The sequence below is a fragment of the Mustela nivalis genome (genome assembly GCF_964662115.1).
Source record: "Mustela nivalis genome assembly, contig: HAP1_SCAFFOLD_602, whole genome shotgun sequence".
NCBI classification, from domain to species: domain Eukaryota; kingdom Metazoa; phylum Chordata; class Mammalia; order Carnivora; family Mustelidae; genus Mustela; species Mustela nivalis.
Window position 1 is genome coordinate 1 of NW_028136060.1, and position 22,901 is coordinate 22,901.

Consider the following 22,901-nt stretch of genomic DNA (forward strand, 5'->3'; position numbering starts at 1 on the left):
TATTGAGTAGGGATAATTAAGAGCTATAATAATGGTATGGTCCTCCTTGGTAGGATTTTCTCTTATATCTGAGACTCTACAAGACAATCATACTCCAAATTCAGTGATTGACTTTCTCAGTTTACACAGAAGGCAAGGTAGGCTATAGTCTTATTTCTGCTTCTCCTTGTGCTTTGGGGATCTCAAGTTAAATTTGGGTTGTACCAAAGTCCTCAAATTTGATTGCTGCTGGATTTTGAATTTTGTTTCTCTAGTATCAAGAGTCTATGAACAACACAGCTCAGTGTGTTTTAGCAGTTTCAAATGCTCTCATAGCTAAAATGGCTTCAGGGCATATATCTCTAGGCTCTCATTGTATTTCGTATTTTGGCCCAGTAATCCCTCACTTATTTTTATAATCATTCTGATATTTTTAACTTTAAAAGCTATTTTGTCTGGATTTTTAGTTGTCTTAAGTAGGAGTTTTTAGATCACCATTACTAGAAGCAACAACAAATATACATGAAAATATCTGCAGTAGTTTATCACATCTTTATGGCTTTGAACTTCCATAAGCTGAGGCATCCTTCTCTAATCACTTAGGCAAACTCCAATTTACCCTTTAAAACAACCCAAGAATTGCTTCATTTAAGAACATGTTCAGGGATGACTCTTCCCCACTCTTCTTACCAACATTCCCACACACTCTTTGCTACCCAAAGCTTGTTTATGAACTTTCGTTAGGTATATCAGCGTGACCAGAATTTTGCTCTATTGTATTTTTGTCCTTTAGAGCTTTAATTAAATATGAATTCCATAGAAAGTCTGTCCCTTTTCTTTCAAACCTGGGTTAGTTATTTCTTCTCATTCTTTGTCAGAAGTTACTTTATTAGAGAAACTTATAGCTCTATTGTGACTTTGGAGCCTTTACAGTTTTTCGACTGGAAAAATCACCCATCCCTGAGATTTTTACGCAGCTTCCTAGCTGATATTATTCAGAAATCTGTTCAAAGCAGACTTTTTCAGGGAGGCCCTTTTGGACCACTCAGTTTAAAAACCTCTTCTCAATCACTGCTCTTTTAAAAATGTGCTTATTTAGTTCAAATATGCATCTCTATTAAAGAAAAATCAGTACGTTTTTTTTTTTAAAGTTGGCTTACCTATTATCTATCTCTCCCATTAAAATGATTCCTCTGGGCTGGGGTTTTGTTGTGCTCATCTTAGGCCAGGCACTCAATAAATTGTCTCTGAATGATTGAATTGTTTGACTCCCTTGCTAGATTCTCAACTTCATGAGGCCAAGGATTGTTCTATTCAGTCCTTCTTTATCCTCAATGTCTGTTATATTGCAGTCACTTACATGACTAATGGGAAAAATCACAGAAAGAAAGAGTTAAAACTACATAAAAACCCCGTAGGTTCAATAACACAAAGCTTTCTAAAATTATTTAGCCCAGGAATTGAATACTGGCTGCACTTTTGATTTTTTTTAAATGGTATTGAATTTAATTTAAATGGAAATACTGGAATGGTAGAATAATAAAAAAATTATAAAAGCAACTTGCTCCTTAAAGTAAGAATTATATAGGACATCTCTTCTAGAAGCAAAATTTTCAAATGACAAACATCTGAAAGCATAGAAGGAGAAGTAAGAGTGTGAATTGTATTTCAATGCTCTTTTCTTTATATTCAACAAACAGCTTCATTCACACACCTTTCCAATTTTTTCAACTCTTTTGACAAAGCCTTCAGAGGAGTTACTGCTGATGACAACCATCACAGCCTAACAGGAGAAATTTTATAAAGAAAAATAATAGCATGTTTTTCCCAAATTGTTAAGGATATGGTGAAGCTCTGTCGGATTCAAAGGAGGAATGTGCAATTCCATGCTATATATAATAATAACTTGTTTTAATAGTGGCTTTGCAATTTTTCAGATATATCCATTTACTGAAACCACTATCAAATAAACAAAAACAAAGAAATGAACAGGGGTTCGAGACAGAAATTATCTAATCTAAAAATAGCACATGTTCACAGAATACACAACACATATCCCAAGTACTACTATAGGTTTCAAGTAATAGTCAAAACAATAGTAAACATGATTCAGACCCTACCAGTCAAATCATAAATGGGACCTTAACTGTAAATCCTTATCTTTAGATCAAAGCGGGTAATTGGGGGCTGAAGATACATTATAGAACTAATATGTTATAGAACTCCTCTGAAATGAGTCATTTATTCCATCACTTTTCCTGCACAGCTGCTGACCCATGTTTTGGTTCCTGGAAATAGCTGCTACCCTGTCATACTTCTTAAAAGCACATATATTGATAACTCTACTCATTCCTCCATTCCTCTGTGACTGTCACTGTGTTAAAATGTGGAGTCAGCTGACTCACTTGTGATGGTAATAAAGTAGATGAGTTTGCAAAGTATTTTGTTATTTCTAAAAATGCAAAAACCAAATTACATTGAAATCATAAGGGGTGTTTCAGGGAGAGCTGTAGGATGTGGTTTCTTGTGTAATCCACAGAGATTAGCTCCAACACATATTTAAACTCTCCTCTAGGAGCAACCTTAGTGGTAAAGCAAGAAGATAAACAGATGTATACACACCCTGGCACAAAATTATCACTTATGTTTGGCTTCCTAGTCTCCTCGTGTTACTTATTTATCTTAACTTCTCTCTGAAATCAGGGAACACAGAATCTCAATCAGTAGACATTTTTCTACTGAATTACCCAATAGTCCGATCATACCCCTAATACTTTTTAAAATTATTTCACTCATAATCCCAAATCTGCTTTGCTTCCTCATCTTAGTACACTGTAATTTGATTTCAAAATGAGGACAGTTGTTAGTAATGCCACATTCATTCATCTATTTTACAATTCCATGTGCTTATAACTATGAAGATATGTTAATAACATCCATTCCAATAAGCCACCCTAAATTTATTATCATGAAACAAGACCTCAAGAAAGAGAATTCAAAATCATCCATGTATTTGCAACTTATTGCAATAAAGCCTTTATCAATAGACTTCCCTGTGCACATGGTGGTCAAATTGCTGGTGAAAACCAGCCAGATCTATTACAAGCTTTCTCATGGCTTCTAGGTAACCCAAGTGAGCCTTTATTGATACTGGGAAGGGATAAAGCAGGGAAGGGATAAACAGTGCTATAAGATTTGGCTAGACAAAAGTAATGACTCTCATTACAAAGTGAGTATTTTTTTTTCAAGCTTTAGTTCAGTTTATTTTTCTTGTATAAAACTATGTAGTAGCCACAGCTGGAGCCTGGGTCCTCTGAACAGAGACTCTGGTGTGGGTCTTCACAAGATGGTCCGTGAACTCCTGATAGGGAGACTTGGTGAACACAGTCTCCTTCCAGAGATCAGGGGTGAGATAGCTGTAGGTCTTGGAGATGGCATCGAAAGTAGCCTTGGCAAAGTTCCCTAGGGTGGCAGTGCAGCCCCTGGCCGAGGTGTAGCAGTCGTCAATACCAGCCATCATCAGCAGTTTCTTGGGCACAGGGGCCGAGACAATGCCAGTGCCTCTGGGGGCGGGGATGAGACGCACCAGCACAGAGCCACAGCGGCCAGTCACCTTGCACGGGACAGTGTGGGGCTTGCCGATCTTGTTCCCCCAGTAGCCTCGCCGCACAGGGACAATGGAAAGCTTCGCCAGAATGATGGCTCCGCGGATGGCAGTGGCTACCTCCTTGGAACACTTGACATCCAAACCGACGTGTCCATTGTAATCTCCGATGGCGACAAATGCCTTGAACCTGGTCCGCTGGCCCGCGCGCGTCTGCTTCTGCACAGGCATGATCTTCAAAACCTCGTCCTTGAGGGAGGCTCCCAGGAAGAAGTCGATGATCTCAGACTCCTTGATGGGCAGGGAGAAGAGATAGATCTCCTCCAGGGACTTGATCTTCATGTCTTTGACCAGGCGGCCCAGCTTGGTGACGGGGATCCACTCCTTGTCCGCGGCCTTGCCCCCGCGAGCTCCGCGGCCTCGGCCCCGGCCCCGACCACGGCCCCGGCCCGCCCCGGCCCCGGATGCCGCTGCCGAAGCCACCGCGGAAACCGCCGCGGCCTCCCATTCCAGGGCCCCCGGGCCCTCCGGGCCCTCTCGCAGCACCGGCGTCATCCGCCATTTGGTGTTCTCTCGGAGAGGAAACAAAGTGAGTATTTTAAAGCAAAAGAGCCTGTTGGGAATATTGTTTTATAAAATAGTGGTTTTTTTTATTAACTTTTTAAAATTCAATTAGGTAACATATAGTGTACCAATAGTTTCAAATGTAGATTTCAGTTATTCATCCATAGCATATAATAGCTAATGCTCAGTACTTACTGTTATAGCTTCTTGAAAGCAGAATTTTAACCCACTGAGCCACCCAGGCGCCCTTGAAAGCAGAATTTTAGATCACATTTTCTGATTACTTCCATGTCGTACAACACTTTCCTGCTAGCAACCTTCAAAACATACTGTTTGTTAGAGGAATTTCTTTAATAATAAATAAATAGGAATTCATTTAAATTTATAAATATATAAAATAAATAGGAATTTATTTAAATTTATTTAAATATTACACACTGTTTCATTGTTCATAAATAAGGTGATGATATTATAGCCATTAGTTGGTAGCACTGATATATCACTATCTTTTTACTTCTCAGTGCATTCTCTTTACACAAATAGATATATATTTTAAAAAATGTGAATCTGTGGCAAACTTGTAAAAAACCCTATACAGTAAAGTTTATCATTTTAAGTAATCTCAATTATCTTCCTCAATTGTGATAGTATATCCTTCTATCTAGGCCAGATATTGTATGAGGGATTTGAAGAGACATACTTTTCTAAATTTCACTTTTCTCATCTGCAAAATGCTTATCATGATCCTACAAAAAAATACACTTATAATTTTTTGATGAAAATTTATTTATTTATTTTAAGATTTTATTTCTTTATCAGAGAGAGTGGGCGAGAGAGCAAGCACAGGCAGACAGAATGGCAGGCAGAGGTAGAGGGAGAAGCAGGCTCCGGCCGAGCAAGGAGCCAGATGCGGGACTCGATCCCAGGATGCTGGGATCATGACCTGAGCCAAAGGCAGCTGCTTAACCAACTGAGCCACCCAGGCGTCCCTTTTGATGAAAATTTAATCTGTATAAACAATATATTTGCTGTAATGCGTGGTTCATGGAAAACATCTTTTTTAATTATAAGCAGTATTAGAAATTAAGTAAATGTGTCTATAATATTTAAAGTTTTAACACATAATTCCACTGCTTTGCCTTATTTTCTCAAATCCCTTTACCACTTTCACTGACAGAGTCAAATGTACTTTTTCTACTAGTAGCCAGCTCTTTGTCTTTTGTCAGAAAGATGCCCTTGTGAATTATTTATAATAGAGATATTAGCAATAATAATAATAATAATAATAATAAATAGCCATGAAAATGTTAAAAAAAAAGTTTTCTTAACTAATTAGGGTTCTTAGACATCAATTAGAGGAACCACCTCGGGCAAGCAAATTAATCTGCAAGACATTCCCAGAATTAACAAGTCAGTCAGATACAGGGTTGTCTGTAGACTGAAAAGAACTAGGTTTGGAAAATAGGTAAGGACAGTGAAAAAAGTGATCAAATTTTTGGGCAAAATAAACTCTTAGGTGTCCTTTCAATGGAGTCCTGTTCATTATGTAGCAGAAACTCTGGAGATTATCTCAATCCATTGGAGTCACCCCGTTTATTAGCTTGCTATTGACAAAGTTATTTACAAACTGTAGAGCAAGAGGTTATAATGGAGAAAACTGATGGTAATGCACAGGATTCTTGTTAACAATAATGCAAGTTAGTGATTTTTCATTAGAAAACATAAATTCTATAACCCAAATTATGGGCCCAGAGCACTTCTGCTGCACAACTCTGCTTATATCCCAAATAACCATGTGAACTAGTTTTAATATCTGCTTCTCTTATTAATTTTTGAATAAAAATTCTTGACACAAGTATTTTATAATTGTGTGATAATCATGAATTTAATTTTTGGAGAACAAAACACACTTTAGCATAACTAGGTTTGTTCACAGAACCAGCCTTGGTAACACACTTCTATATGTTAGAAATGATGTAATAAATGTAGAATATTGGGCACTTGTTTGGTATTCTTTGCCATGTTTTGCACTATCTAAAAAGAGATCAGTGAACTTGGACTGGAGTTAGTAGACATGGAAGAAAATAAAATATTACAGAGAAGAATACTCTGTGGTCCACAACCTAAACGGCCTGGGATTCCCATCATTTGGATCCCTGTAGCTTTACAGAAGTCAATTAAATTTTTGTATCTCTGATTAAAGTTGTTTCCCCAGTACTTTTTCAAACATCTCTTGTAAAGTATTGTTTCCCAGAAAAAAAGGGATTTTGCACATGTATCTGCCTTTGTCTCTGGTCATGATCTCAGTCAGTATCCTGGGATCGAGCCCCATATCGGGCTTCCTGCTCATTAGGGAGTATACTTCTCAGTCTCTCTCTGCAGCTACATCCCCCTGCCCCACTCATGCTCTCTCTCTCTCAAATAAATAAATACAATCTTTAATTTTTTAATTAAAAATAAGATAAATAAATTAAAATAAAAAGTCTGGGCTTACTGCCCCATTTAGCTCCTTTTGTTTTTTTGAGTTGTATTTAAAGCAGCATGAGAGAACATGAGGCTCTCAAACTTAAAAAAAAAAGGAAAAAATTGAGTTTTGTTAGGATTTAAGATCTTGTCTGCTAGACAAAAACGTTGGCTTTGTTAACATGTGAAAATTATCAAAAGGGAATAAGATAGAATTCTAATAATTTTTGTAGAAATTAAAAATTTTCTCCAACCCAATTACATACAGACCCATTAAGTAAATTCATTCCAATGTCCCAAACCAACCTTTTCTAATAGTAATGCATCTGTGTAAACAGGGTCAACCCAAGGAATAAATAAATATTATTATTTTTTTCCTGTCTCTTCCACAGTCTCATCTGGGTATATTGGTAGCAAGCCAATTATCTATCTTATAAGACATGATATCATAAGGAAGGGTATTCTGTCCATTTGGAACAACTGAAAATCATTGTAATTTTATCTTGGTGCAGTAACTTGAGATGGCAAAGTGTGGTTTATGAATATATTTTATTTTTTTTTTACTGGGAAGAAGAGATTATAGAGATATTGGTTATCCAAGAGAGACTGACAGGTGTTGATAGTTGCCAGGTCAATATCCATCTACTTTTTCCTTTAGTATCAGAAAGCACTGAGGGATTGACAACAAGGAAACTTAAAACAACATCAAATATTTTATTGTCTCTTTTCTAGTTACATTGTAACCATATGACAAAGTATCAGTCGTACAAGATATCATTCTCTTTTACCTCTATCTTTCTGCCAGAAATGTGGGCTTAATAGTGAGAACTCCAACAGCAATTTTTGCAACTGTGAATAAAAAGCCATGAAAACCTCTAAGATAGTTCACTTGACTTTCTTAAGACTCTGAACCAACACCAGAAAACACTCTCTGTAGTCTTCTTGTTAAATGAAAAATATGGTTAAACCACTTTTGACAGTCTACTACCTACAGCAAACTGTAAATCTTAATTGAAATATGTCCTCTCAGCTGTGCTTAAGCAACTGAGTCCTGAGCTTTTCAGGTTTTCAGTCTGAAAGAGTACACCTCGGGTGCTCTGAAAGGGAAGAGAAACGACACCCTGTTCTCCATATAAATTAAAGAAGAGAAATCTGTGCATTTAAGTGGGCCATATAAAATTTATCAAGCAGTTATCTCCTAACTCCTTCCTATCCAAATTACCTGATATGCTCTCCCTACTCCTTTATTCCACGTTACTGCCTTTTCACAACATGTCTTCTGTTATTTCCTTCTTGCAAGCTAGTTTTGATTTCTGCATCTAAAAAAATCAACAATCATTGTGTATTTCAATTCCCATTTTCCTCAAATGCATTGATTCTTCTTATCTATTACTCTTTTCTCATACTCAGTGTCTTTGTCTTTATGGGGTTTGTACTTTGCTTTTCCCCATCCTTTACTGCCATTATATAATCAATCTAATAACTTCTTAGAGAAAGTTAAAAATTCCCGCATAGCCACACGTGAACACAAAGTCACTGATTTTTAGCAAACCTATAAGATAGTCAGACATCCATTCAATTTCTTTTTTTTTAAGATTTTATTTATTTATTTGACAGAGAGAGATGACAAGCAGGCAGAGAGGCAGGCAGAGAGAGAGGAGGAAGCAGTCTCCCTGCTGAGCAGAGAGCCTGATTTGGGGCTCGGTCCCAGGACCCTGGGATCATGACCTGAGCCGAAGGCAGTGGCTTAACCCACTGAGCCACCCAGGCGTCCCTCCATTCAATTTCTTAACTGAGTCCCAAATGCATCCTGACTTCTAACCTAAACCTAAGCTCTACTTCTTACACGTTGTTATATGACCAAATTCTTTCAGTTCAGTATTTTGTAACATTTAAATATTAGTCAATTGATGCTTTGTTTGTGTATTTCTATGAAAATAATTTGAATACTGTAGATTTATTGTTATATTTATAGATTTATAATCAAAGTTTCATCAGTTGAAGTTTTTGGAAATTTCAGATATAATGATTAACCTAAAATGATACTGCCTCAAATCCCTCTGATATCAAGGCCCAACACCTGATTATAGCCAAACCTGTGGTGGATAGTTCCATGGGAAATTGCAGTTACTTAACACTGATAGCATCTCATGTTCTCTCTCTCATTTTAGAATGTCTCCAACACAACCTGAAAGTGTAGGAGAGTTAATGTCCTCTGAGGACAGCTCTCAGTGAAGTGGAAATAAGAACCATAGGTAAAATTGTCAGTTTTCAGGTCTTCATGAGGACAACTTAAAGAAGTTTCTCAGGACCTTTCAGTAAAAGCAAGCCTTCATTTTCTATCCACAACAATTATATCAACAATGTACCTCTTTGACAAAGTTGCTTCTTCACTGTATCACTTTCCCATTCTTTTCTACCTTGGATAATCTCCCAGATAAACTAACAGTACTCAAATCCTTTGTCCTACTCTTTGCTCTCAGGATAAATGGAGCCAAAAGACTTAGATTAATATCAAGTTCTGAATGGGATCTTAGAGCTATTTCTGTCCAGATTTTCATAAACATAGGGACCTTTGAATTATCAGGCTATAAATAAGTTCTAAATGGAGGGAGCAAAAGCAAAAAGTAGAAATTTTTATGTTTGATTTTTAATCATGATTAATTGACTTTATTGATTATTAAAAATACTAACATTATAAAAGTGTGGATCTTTGTAAAACAATGTCTTAATGTAAGAAAGAAGTTGCATAGTCCTTTTGAGAATATTAAACCAAGTGTTCAGGTGCCATCTAATTTCTTGTTTAATCCAGAACTTTGGTGTGCATCATCTTGAGGAATAGGATTTTGAAGTCCAGACAGACTAACAGAAAACTGATCCAAATGTGTGTGTTTATATTTCTGCTTTTGTTGTAAAAATCAAAGTGTGATTGCTGGTTTAAAATGGTAAAACTAATAATGTTCATGGACTCGTTTATAAATTTTCTAATTGTATGGGAAGAATCCAACAAAGATAGAATTAATTGATTTGCAAATCCTCAAAGAGCTACAGGATCAGGTAGTGGTATGTTCTGATTCAACAGCATCATAATGCAGCATTTTATATGTGTGGCTAATGGATATTTTCATGAATGTTTGCTAGCTAGTCAGCCAATACAGAGAAATATTAGGTAGGGTAATTACTCACAGTTGTGTTTAATATAATGAGAGAAAATTATCAAATGGCACTAATAATAATAATCCTATAGCAGGCTAAATAATTCAATGATAATTACAAGTATTAATCTAGCTTTCTTCCCTGATTATGACTCTTCTCTCCTTTATCATAATGGGAGTAGCACATTGTCTGCAATGAATTGTGAAAACCCAGCAGTGACTTTGGCAGTGAAGGCCTCCCATCAATTTTGATAGGTTAAAAGGATTCTGGTTGGTCTTGAGCAAATGTGTCAATTTTTTTATTCTGTGTGTGTCATAAAAGAAAGAAGCAATAGTAAATTCTTGCTGTTATTCCATGGAGCCAATAAAATCATACTGCCAACAAGAGGCTGTTGACACCATAGGTGTAGTTAACTGTCTTGAAATACTACGCCTGGAAATAAAATCCTAATATTTCACATAACCTCTTTTTTTAAAAGAAACAAAACAAAACAACTATACTGCTTACATTTAGGGCCCTGCTGTTGTGTAACTATTTTTGAACATGTCTTCTGTAAGTGTATATATATATATATATACATATTTTTCTGTGCAATAAATTCATTTAGAGATAAATTTGGATTGCAAATTATTTTGGGGGAGGCGTGGTATTTGTGGCTAGTCTTACAAGTAAAAAGGACTAAAAGAAAGAAGAAAAACATTTTTTATTACAGCATATTTACATCTGTCCAAAGTACTTATCTACTATAATACTGACTAATGTATAATACTGTACACAAAGAAAGAAGCTAAATGAGTTATAATTCAGTCAGTGTATAGCTGGCCATTTTAAAACTTACCACTGAATCTTTCTGGTATGCAATGTGATATCTGGCAATCTGGTCCAGTTCATTACATCAGGTCATTTGTATGTTCTTATTACCATTTTGATAGCATAGCACATTTTATAACCCAGACATTTTACAATGGAACTATGATGCATGTATTTTCAAAAGTATAGACATACATGAAGCTATGAGGTCAAAAAAGATGAATGTCCGTAGTACCATATAGACTCAACAAATAAAAGTGTCCAAGGGTCTGAGTGTGACTTATGAATATTGTATAAGATTAGGCCAACATGTGGTTTTGATATAAATAATCTGTTCTTAAATTAGAATTACAATCGTTGAGTACAGTGTTGAAAATGGCAGATAGATTTTAGCTATCTTTGCTCACTAGGGAAAATGGAAAAATGTTTAGTTTGGTCAGATTTTCACTTAACTTCTGAAAAATCTTACGTTTGAGAGAACCCTTCTGAAATAAGAATCCTTAAAGACATAACCCCTTTGGCACAAGTTTTCAAGAAACTTGTTTGATGTTGTAGACAATTCTATGGCACACGTACTGTTCTAGATGTTTCATGCCAATAATATGTAAGCCATACCAAGGCTACATATACATATAGAGATGTTCCTCAGCTTACAAGGGGGCTATGTACAGAGAAACACATAAAAAATTGAAAATGCATTTAATACCCCAAAACTATCAAATATCATAGCTTACCTTAAGCTTATTTAAACATACTCAGAACACTTACATTTGCCTGCATTTGGGCAAAATCATCTTAAGCAAAGCCTATTTTATAACAAAGTATCAAATATCACATGCAATTTATTAAATATTACACTAAAAAAAGAAGAATATATATATTCTATATATAGAATGCTTGTAAGAATATCAGGTGTTCACCCCTGTAATCTTCTAGCTGACTGGAAGCTGTGGCTCACTGCCGCTGCCCAGCATCACAAGATGGCACCATATAGAACAAGAGTTTCAGGTGGTAGGTGTTGTAAGTTTTACCCAAACTGACATTGGTTTTTGTCATCATATATGTCAAGTAGTTTTCTCGGGTTTATTTTTAGAATATCCTTGTATAATGAATATTTACACTGATATCTAGTATAAAAATCTTGCAATTTAACATTAGAAACATTAAGATATTGAAAATCAATCTATTTCTTTAATTCATTGAAGACATTTTTGGCTTGTTTCCAGTACTTTCTTACTGGTTAAAAAGTGAATTTGAAGTAGTCTGGATTTCATTATTATATGGCACTTTCCCTTTGATGAATACAAAGACGATATTCTATATTAGCTATCTGAGAAGAATTTATTTTTTTAATTTTATTTATTTGTAAGAGAGAGAGTGAGAGAGAGCACAAGCAGGGGGAGCAGCAGGATGAGGGAGAAGCAAACTCCCGGCTAAGCAGGGAATCTGTTGCAGAACTGAGTCCCAGGACCCTAAGATCATGACCCGAGCTAAAGGCTCAGGCGTTTAACTGACTGAGCCACCCAGGTGTCCCAATCTGAGAAGAGTTCTGTATGCTATTCCTATTAATATGCAGTTTAAAGTCTAGGTAATTAACTTAATATTTTAGTGGCTATTGCATAGATAGCACTATGTTCCAGGCAGAGAGTAAGAAAGAAATATTAAATCAACCATATTCTATGCATTCTAAATGAAAATAATTAATCGATCATAAAAATCCTTCTATTTATGGAATATCAACTTATAAGCTTTCCTCCATATGAACAATGCCAAATACCAGAATAAAGGGTCATCTAATACAAATAAAGGATAGAATTAAAGAATTCTGGTAAGCCATTTAATTTTGAAAAATGGTGTTCTATTGTTGCTGAGTTGTGGTTTTCCGTTACATAATATCTGATAAGTGTAGAAGTAACATGAGTGTTACGTGAGATGAGAAATGGTATATAATTAAGATATTTTTAAAAGTACAGATAAATACAAATTTGTAAACATAGCATTATGGAGGAGTAAAAATAAATGATAGCTACACACTCTAAAGTGAATAAAACTTGGAAAGCTAATAGAGAAGTAAAACAAGGACAGTGCAAAAAGTATGGTACATTTTTATGAAGTTCAAACAAATTCTGTGAAATCATAGATGGACTTAAAGATACTATTATGTATCAAATATTGTAAAAATTAAGCAAGGAAATAGCAAACATAAAACAACCAAAGCATACAAACTTGGGTAGATACAAGAGGTGTGATCATGTTCTACTTCATAAAGAGATGAGTTAATAGATAAATACAAGTAACTAGACTTTTTAGAAGTTCATAAAACGTTGCCTGTTATTTCTTAGTAATATAAAATATATGGTTTTCTAACAAAAACGTTTATCTTAAAATATTTAAAAATAAATTTCAGGCTACTCCTAAGGTTATATTTACTTTTCCACTGTAGGAAAAGCTGGTTGTTGTAGTTGTATTTGTTTGTTTGTTTTAGTCTCCTCCTAGTTTTTATTATTATAATGTGGAATGAGGAATGTTAGATTGAAAAGTGAATTATTTTATAGACAAAAATCATTACTTGATTCACCTCCTGGTACAGCAGATGGAACTCCTGAAAATATGCCCTTTTGCCTTATGGAAGAGTAACAGTTATGCTTACTTCTGAAACATACTTGGTGGTGGCCCTAAATAGTGACACCATAGTAAACATTTTGAATATTTGCAATTAATTTTTATAGTCATAGGGCTCCAAAAGGCACTGCAGGTATCTTAGCAGGTATTTCAATAAGGCTAAAAGTTGCCTGACTGTTTAAAAATATTAGCAAGGCACAAAACATGGCAGAAGTATTGTCCTCAGATATTATTTTTTTCCATATGCTCCTGATTCCAGACATGACAAGTTATTTTTCAAATATTTATTATAAAAGTTTTTATTTATTTATTTGACAGAGATCACAATAAGGCAGAGTCAGGCAGAGAGAGAGAGGAGGAAGCAGGCTCCCTGCTGAGCTGAGAGCCCGATGTGGGCCTCGATCCAAGGATCCTGGAATCATGACCTGAGCCGAAGGCAGATGCTTTAACCTACTGAGCCACCCAGGCTCCCCCATGACAAGTTATTTTGATAGATGTATATACAGTGTATTTTCCAGTTATAAGAAAAATGGTTCTGCTATTTTTAACCTTTTTAAAAATTAAATAATTTTTTTCATTGAAATTTTATTTTTTAATGTTTTACTTTTCTTTTCTTTTTTTTTAAAGATTTTATTTATTTATTTGAGAGACAGAGATCACAAGTAGGCAGAGAGGCAGGCAGTGAGAGAGAGAGAGAGAGGGGGAAGCAGGCTCCCTGCGGAGCAGAGAGCCCGATGCGGGGCTCAATCCAAGGACCCTGAGATCATGACCCGAGCTGAAGGCAGCAGCCCAACCCACTGCGCCACCCAGGCGCCCCAATGTTTTACTTTTCAATATACTACTTAGAATATAAAACCTATTCCATTTTGTAAGATGTTTACCATTTAAAAAATGGTAATTTTCTCATTGTGTCTTCCCCTCACATTGCTTTATTTTGAATAAAAAATTTCACAATAAACATAACTGATGCTTTCCTTCTGATGGTCCCTCTGTTGGTCATATTGTATATGAGCCATGACAATTAGTTTTACAAAATTTATTGATGTTTGTTGATATGTTTTATCATAACTAATTTTCCCTCCCTTATCTAGATTCCCCAGCTTTCAGACAGGTGGACACTTCAATAAACCATACCCAAGGGATGTATCAAGTACTTCTTAGACATTCTCTCAGATCCTTGAGGTCTCATTTTGCCTAGGGATTTGCAATAGGTTCTGCCAGAGGCACCACTGTGACAACTGATGTCCATGGTCTATCTCCTGCTAAGCTCAAGAGGTCACTGGTTTCCAAGTTTATCTATACAATTAATGCATTCCAGCAAGTTCTTTTTTTTAATATTAACAAACTTATTTTAAAGTTTATATGGAGAGGCAAAGACTCACAATAGTCAACATAGTGTTGAAGGAGAACAAAGACTGAGGACTGACTTCAAAGTTTACTAAAGCGATTGGGCACCTGGGTGGCTCAGTTGGTTAAGCCTCTGCCTTCCGGCTCAGGTCATGATCCCAGGGGCCAGGGATCGAGTCCGGCATTGGGTTCTCTGCTCAGCAGGGAGCCTGCTTCTCCTCATCTCTCTCTCTGGCTGTCTCTCTGCCCATTTGTGATCTCTCTCTCTGTCAAATAAATAAATAAAATCTTAAAAAAAAGTTTACCATAACGATAATTGTAAGCATGATATTGTAATACCACAGAGAGACTAGATTAAAGCAACAGAATATATATTATCAATTATATTTTATATTTAATAGAAAAGCAAAAGCAATACAAGAGAGCAAAATACAATCTTTTAAACAAATGGTTCTGTAGCAATGGTGAAGCTAAATCTAAAAATATAAAATAAAATAAATCCAGGCAGATATCCTACACTCTTCACAAAAATGAACTCAGATTGGATTATAAACCTAAACATGAAACATGTAGAAGGTAATATAGAAGAAAATTTAAATGACCTTGGTTTTCGCAATAACTTTAGCTACAAAAGCACAAGCACTGAATTTAAAAATGTCTACTCTGTGAAACACAATGCCAAGAGAATGAAAAGGCAAAGCACAGACTATGAGAAAAAATTTGCAAAATACACATCTGGCAAAGGACTGTTAATCAAAAATACACAAAGACCCCTAAAAACTCAACAATGGGGGAAAGACCGGATTAAAAATGAGCCAAAGGCCTTAGCAGATACCTCACCAAAGAAAATATTACAGATGGCAAATAAGCATATAAAAAGATGCTTCACATCACATGTCATCAGGAAAATGCAAATTAAAACAAAAAAGAGACACCAGTACATACCCAGAATCCAGAGCACTGACAACAGAACACGAAATGTTGGTGAGGATGTGGAGCAACAGGAATGTTCTTCCATGTGTATTGAGAATAAAGAATGGAAAACAACTTGGCAGTTTCTTACAAAACTAAACATATTTTTGCCAGATGATTCAGCAGTAGCAGCTCTTGGTATTTATCCAAAGAAGATGAAATCTATACCCACAAAGATGTCTATAGTAGTTTTATTCATAACTGACAAAAGCTTGGAAGCAACCAAGATATCCTTCCATAAGTGAAAGGTCAAAGAAAGTGTAGTACATGCAAACAATGGAATATTATTTAATGCTAGAGAAATGAATTACCAAGCTATGAAAAGATGTGGATATAAATATTTAATAAATATTTGATTTTAGGCTTCTACAAGTCTATCAATGTTATTAGTATATTTTAACAGTGAATGCTCAGCATTCATGAATTTACCTAATAAAACATTTTGGGTTCAATATTTTAAATACTTCAACCTCTATGATTATATTCCTAATAATTTTGAATTGGGGTAAATAAACCTTAATTTTTTGTAACTTGTTTCTTATTGCAAGAGAGCTCAATGAAATTTTAGAAAATAAAAATTTACAAAAAAAAAGTTTAGTTTACTATTGCCAAATAATTTAAAACTTTATCTTATATTCAAATACATATATTTTTCTAAATTGATTTATATGCTACTAAAACCAAAAACTTTTAGTTATACTAGATTTCATATCCTGCAATCAATGCCAGAAATCCATCTGGCAATGATTTGTCTTAGAGTTAAGATGGGTGTTATTACAATGCAAGATGGAAACAAAGATAGTATAACGATTGGTGTTACATAACTTTTCCGTTTTGATCAAGTTACTAATCTACAAAAGGCTTTTATCAGTGACAGACTTGGGACTTTAACAAAACTTTTAAACTAGCATGTGCGACTCATTCCTAGAAAACAACACAATCAATAACACTTTATTTAGATTAAATCATGACTATTTCTCCATTTGAATAAAAAAGGTAGCAACCCCAATAAGTTTATTGAACATGAAAAGTTGAAATGCTATAATGCTCCTAAGGAATTAAATGATCCAGTCAAGAATTACAAAAAAAGGATATAAATTACCAAAGTGTTTGTATAATTGTAATGTACAACTGCCCATTATCGTTCCATAGTGTAGGCTTGTACAAGAACTCTATAAAAGAACTCCACTTCTAAACTGTGGAAAATATGTTCCCTTTTCCCCTATATACAACTATTAAGCCATTCATTTAGCTTTTAAAATATCCACTTAATACAGGCTTTTTACACATTTGAACAGGCAGCAGGGCTCTATTCTTATCGCTTACATCTGAAGGATAGACTTCTAGCGTAAGAGGTAAAGCCCATAAAGGAGCCCAATAATAACAACAAAATACAGTTTAGTGAGCCCTTACAATCTGCCAGCTACCTTTCTGAGAATACTTCAATTAATAAAACATATAAAATACCTGACCACAAAGAGCTCACATTCTTTTGAAATATAATAGTGAAATAAACCAATAATAGAGGGGCACCTGGGTGGCTCAGTCCATTGAGTGACTGCCTTTGGCTTGGGTCATGATCTCAGGGTCCTGGGATGTAACTCCCCAGCAGGCTTTCTAGGCAGTGGGGTGTTTTCTTCTTCCTCTGCGCACCCTCCCAATTCTCTCTCTCTCTGTCTCAAATAAGAAAATAAACCAGTAATAGAATAATGATTGATGGTTGATGGTGATAAGTGATACAAAGAAATACAAGAAAGGTAAAAGCCATTGGGGAATGCTGGGATGAAAGTTAATTTTATTTTGTTTTGGGTGGTTATATCTCATTTATGAGATGTTATTTGCACAAAGACCCAGGAAGTGAAGGAGAGTGTTATACAAATATTAAAGGAAAAGATTGCTCTAGGCAGAGCAAGTAAGTATATAGACTTTGTGTGAACAGCTTGTCTGTTACTTTTGAGGAAAAGCAAGGAGGCCAATGAGGAGTTCATAGTGGTGGAGAGAGGAAGAACGTATTGATGTATGACCTTCTAGTACATTGAAACGCCTTCAGTTTTTATTTAATATGAAAGGGGAAGATACCAAAAGTCTTTCAACAGCAGAATAAAATCATATGACTTGATTTTTAGGTTAAATTGCTGTACCAAAATAAATTTGCATGGAGAAAGGAGTGCAGTATGTGTGGAAGTGGGGTTATCAATCAAGTCAATAATTCAGGAACATATGATGGTGTTTTTAGCATGCTGGGTGGTAATAGAAGTGGTGAGGTATGGTTTTCATTGTGTATATATTTTGATGGTGAATATTCTGGTGAACAGGATGGGGTATGTGCAGGACAGACATCAACATTTATTTTACCTGCACAAACAGAAGGGTGGAGTCTTCATTCCCTGATATGGAGAGAACTCTGAGTTCAAATGTTCTTTCTCATTAAATGGCATAGTGATGATGAGGATTTAGTCAGACAGTGAAAGAGAGCAGTAAGCATAGTGTTAAGCGGTAAGACATTATAATACATTGGAACATCAAAAAATGTTGTGTTGGATCATCTGTTTATGTGAGTAAATAAATAAATAAATAAAGCTTCCTGGGGTTCTGATAGAGGTAAAGAAGACTGTATATGATCCAAAGGGGCACGTGCACCAAATGTTTATAGCATTAATATCCACAATAGCCAAACTATGGAAAGAACCTAGATGTCCATCAACAAATGAAATATATATATATATATATATATATATATATATATATATATATACACACACACAATGGAATACTATTCAGCCATCAAAAGAAATGAAATCTTGCCATTTGCGTTGACATGGATGGAACTGGAGGGTATTATGCTTAGCAAAATAAGTCAACCAGAGAAAGTCACTATCATATGATCTCCCTGATATGAGGAAATGGAGGTGCAATGTGGGGGGTTTGGGGAACAGGAAAAGAGTAAATGAAACAAGATGGGATCGGGAGGGAGACAAACCATAAGAGACTCTTAATCTCACAAAACAAACTGAGAGTTGCCGGGGTGGGGGGGGGTGGGGAGGTTAGGGAGAGGGTGGTGGGGTTATGAACATTGGGGAGGGTATGTGCTGTGGTGAGTGCTGTGAAGTGTGTAAACCTGGCGATTCACAGACCTGTACCCCTGGGGCTAATAATACATTATATGTTAATTAAGAAGAAGAAAGAAGAAGAAGAAGAAGAAGAAGAAGAAGAAGAAGAAGAAGAAGACCACTATAAATCAAATGCTATGGTTTTCAGCATAGAGTGTGTAATCAGGCATATTTTATTAAAGTAACCAAGTAAAATGAGGTCGAAAATTGGAATAACAGAAAACATAAAAATCAGAGATTTTAAAAAGAGATATGGGACAGTGTAGAGAATATAGTCAATGATATTATAATAGTGTTATATGGTGACAGATGGTGGCTATATTTGTAGTGATCATAGAATAATGTATGGAGATCTTGAAAACCTGAAACCAATGTAACACTGACTATCAACTACACTCAAATAAAAAAATAGTAAAAGGAAACATTTTAATTTAAAAAGATAAAAAGAGGGACAAGAATTTGAAAAGTGAATTTCAAAAAGAGTAAAGATGAGGCTAAGACATACTCTGAACCTTGAGGAAAACACCATTTTGAAAATTCTTCCCATTTTGAGAAAACTCAAATGAATCAATACCATAAAAGAACCCATTTTAACCGAGAGATGTAATGAATGCTCAAGAAATAATTTTATGACAGGATAATTCTTCCCTATGAAACAGCATACAGAAACCCGGGGAAACACCTGGAAGCCAAATAAACTATACTGAAAATAAGAATTAGGAAAAAGATAAATGATGAAAGATAAGAAAATTAGACCTGCGACAGAGACCTAGTGAAGAGAATTTTTAGCTTGTGGTTTAATGTTTTTGAGGATAATCTAGAGTTCATAACTGCCTTGAGGCAGGCTGGTTGTAGGCAGTTTAGGCAGACCCCTAAGAGAGGCCTACTTTGGGCAGGTGGTGTTGGAGGAGGCCATTGGGCTGGACAAAGACAAATCCAACCATTTGACTAAAGTGTCAGTGAAGATGTTGAAGTCAGATGCAGCAGAGAAAGACCTGTCAAACCTAATCTCAGAAATGGAGATGATGAAGATGATTGGACAGCACAAGGACACCATCAACCTGCTGGGTCCTGCACACAGGATGGTCCTTCGTACACTATCATGGAATATGCCTCCAAAGACAACATACAGGAGTACCTGCAGGCCCAGAGGCCTCCTGACCTGGAGTACTGTTACAATATCAGCCACAATGCAGCAGAGCAACTCTCCTCCAAGCACCCGGTATACTTTGCCTACCAGGTAGCCTGAGGCATGGAGTACCTTGCCTCCAAGAAGTGCATACACCAAGACCTGGCCACCAGGGAAGTGCTGGTGACAAAGGACAACATGATGAAGATCTCAGACTTCAGCCTTGCCAGAGATATCACCACATCAGTTACTATAAAATGAGAACCAACAGTGGACTGCCTGTGAAGTGGATGGTCCCTAAGGCCATGTTTGACCAGATCTACATCCACCAGAGTGACTTCTGGTCTTTTGGGGGTGATCCTGTGCAAAATTTTCACTCTGGAAGCCTCCCATATCCTGGAGTGCCTGTGGAGGTGGTTTTCAAGCTGCTGAAGGAGTCATTTGATGGATAAGCCAATAAGTGCACCAGAGAGTTATACACAATAATGAGGGGTGGCTGGCATGTGGTACCTTCAAGCTGCTGGATCATACTGTGGCCTTGACCTCCAACCAGGAGTACCCGGACCTGTCCTTGGCCCTGGAACAATACTGTCTATGCTTTCCCAACACCCAAAGCTTCACCTGCTCCTCAGAGAAGAATTCCACCTTCTCTCATGTGCCGTTGCCCAGGGAGGCCTATCTGCCCTGACACCCAGCCCAGCTTGCCAATGGTGGACTCAAATGACTAGTATCCCTATTACTCCTGTCCAGATTCCGTCATAAGCTGTAACCCTTACCCCCCACCCTCCCTGCAAGACTCACTGCCTTCTCCTTTGTCCCTTTCCTACTGGCAGGAGCCAGCTGCCTACCTGAGGCCTTCACCCCTTGAAGTTCACCTCTCTTCCCCTTCCTCTTCCTCCTCCTTACAACCTGCTCATGAAAGAAAGGAACAGAGAGGCAGGTACTTGCTCGTGGCTACTTCCTTCCCTCCCATATGTTGGACCAAGACCCCTCCCTGTCATCTGGTACTGCCTAGACGTCGAGAGAGTTGGAGATGAGGCATGCCAGTGAAAGCTGTCGGAGCTTTCCTGGTTTGGTTTTGTCTGCTTAGCATAACATGTAAGACTGAGTTCTGGTGGCAGGGACCTAGTCCTTGGGGCTATAGCACTAGTGAGGGGAGGTCAACTGCTCTGGGCCTTGGCTAAGAGCAAGCCCTGCTCCAGAGATATGGTGCCAAGGGCTTATCAATTTTGATACTAATTTGCTTTGCTGACCAAATACCTGGTATCAAAAGATGGGAAGGCAAAGACTGGAAGCAGTGTTGTGACCATGGGGTCCAGCCCCAAACTATGAAGAAAACACAAAGTGTATAAATCTGAGTAAGTATATATTTACACACCTTTTTAAATAGGTTGTTATCAAAGATTTAATCAATGGGTAATATGCTCCTCGTGGCTGGGAAGCATCAGTTGCCATATATTAAAAACAAAGAAAAGAGGTGTCTGGGTGGCTTCCTCCAAGAAGTGTCCCTTCTTTTCAGGTCATGATCCCAGGGTCCTGGGATGAAGCCCCACATCAGGCTCTCTGCACAGTGGGAAACCTGCTTCTCCTTTTCCCTCTGCCCTGCTTATAGTTCCTCTTCCTGTCTCTCTGTCTGTCAAATAAATAAAATATTTAAAAAAAAAACAAGAAAGAAACAAAATGTTTTAAAAGGCCTTTTTTTTTTTTTAATTTTCTAGGGGTGCCTGGATGACTTAGTTGTTTAAGCAGATGTTTGCCTTTGGCTGAGGTCATGATTCCAGTGTACAGGGATCCAGCCCTGCATGGGACTACTTGCACCCCAAGGAGCTTGCTTCTTCCTCTCCCTTTGCACATGATTCCCCCTGTTTGTGTGCTTCTTCTCTCTCTCTCTCTCTCTCTTGCTGTCAATAAATAAAATAAAATCTTTTACTAAATAAATAAAAAAATAAATAAATTTCTAAACCTACTTTCAGTTTAGGTCCCTTAACAAAAATTGCTACTGCTTCATTAAAAAAAAAAAAAAAGGATAATTTAGAAAGATGCTTCCAGAGTTAAAAAGCTGTTTTGTTTCTTTGTCAGGATTCAATATAGAAGTGCTTTAAAAAGTAAAAGAAAAAATATGCTATATTAACTCTAATCACACTATAACTTTGGTGGTTATATCAAGATAATGAAAAGTGATTTTAAAGCAAATTTCATTATCAGACATAAAGATCAAGTGAAAATTACAGAAGAGTAAAAGGATGAATTCATCAGGGAGTATAATAATTCTTTTTTTTTTAAAGATTTTATTTATTTATTTGACAGAGAGAGATCACAAGTAGGCAGAGAGGCAGGCAGAGACAGAGAGAGGAGGAAGCAGGCTCCCTGCTGAGCAGAGAGCCTGATGCGGGACTTGATCCCAGGACCCTGAGATCATGACCTGAGCCTAAGGCAGCGGCCTAACCCACTGAGCCACCCATGCGCCCTGGGAGTATAATAATTCTTGAATTTTAATACGTAACAACAGATTTGGGGATATATAGGGAAAAACTAAGAACAAAAATCATAACTTCTACCTTGGACGACAAATGGAAAATAATTTCAACACACTTATTTTAAGATTACATAGACAAATGGTCATCATATTGGTAAGATATGTAAGACTTGAACAAAATGATCAACTAACTAGATATGCTTGATATTACATTACAGTAACTGAACTAACTGAGGTCAGTCTTTGGTGAATCACAGAAACAGGTGGAGTTATCAAACAAAGGAATCTTTGTTTACAACATAAAAGGAGTTCACAGGGAATAAGTTCCAAAGCCTTGACTGTTTGAACAGGAGAGAGATTTTTATTTAGTATTTAAGATGAATACTCAGAAGGGAGAGTTTTATTATCCCGTGTATGGTTGGTCATAAGGTTGTGGATGCATGCACATCCACATATGTATTTGTGCAATATGTATTGCATGTTCACCTGAATGAAGCTTGTATTCCACCGAGGGCAGAAACTTCAACGTTAGAATAAAGCAGAGGTAACTGTTGGACAAGGGAAAGGAACTCTGCAGGCTTCAAGAGCAGATAGAAACTAGATGGGGTCTTGGGCTCATTTTCTGGGACAAGGAATGAAAGGCCTTGATTGCTTTTGAAATAGCACTAG

At 36.6% G+C, this 22,901-nt stretch overlaps 1 pseudogene across 1 annotated transcript; it reads right to left on the reverse strand.

The window, feature by feature from the left end:
• Nucleotides 1–3,215: 3,215 nt before the first annotated feature.
• Nucleotides 3,216–4,161, reverse strand: LOC309857298 (small ribosomal subunit protein uS5 pseudogene; annotated as a pseudogene). Its single transcript has one exon. The product of its transcript is annotated as a small ribosomal subunit protein uS5 pseudogene (transcript).
• Nucleotides 4,162–22,901: the final 18,740 nt, after the last annotated feature.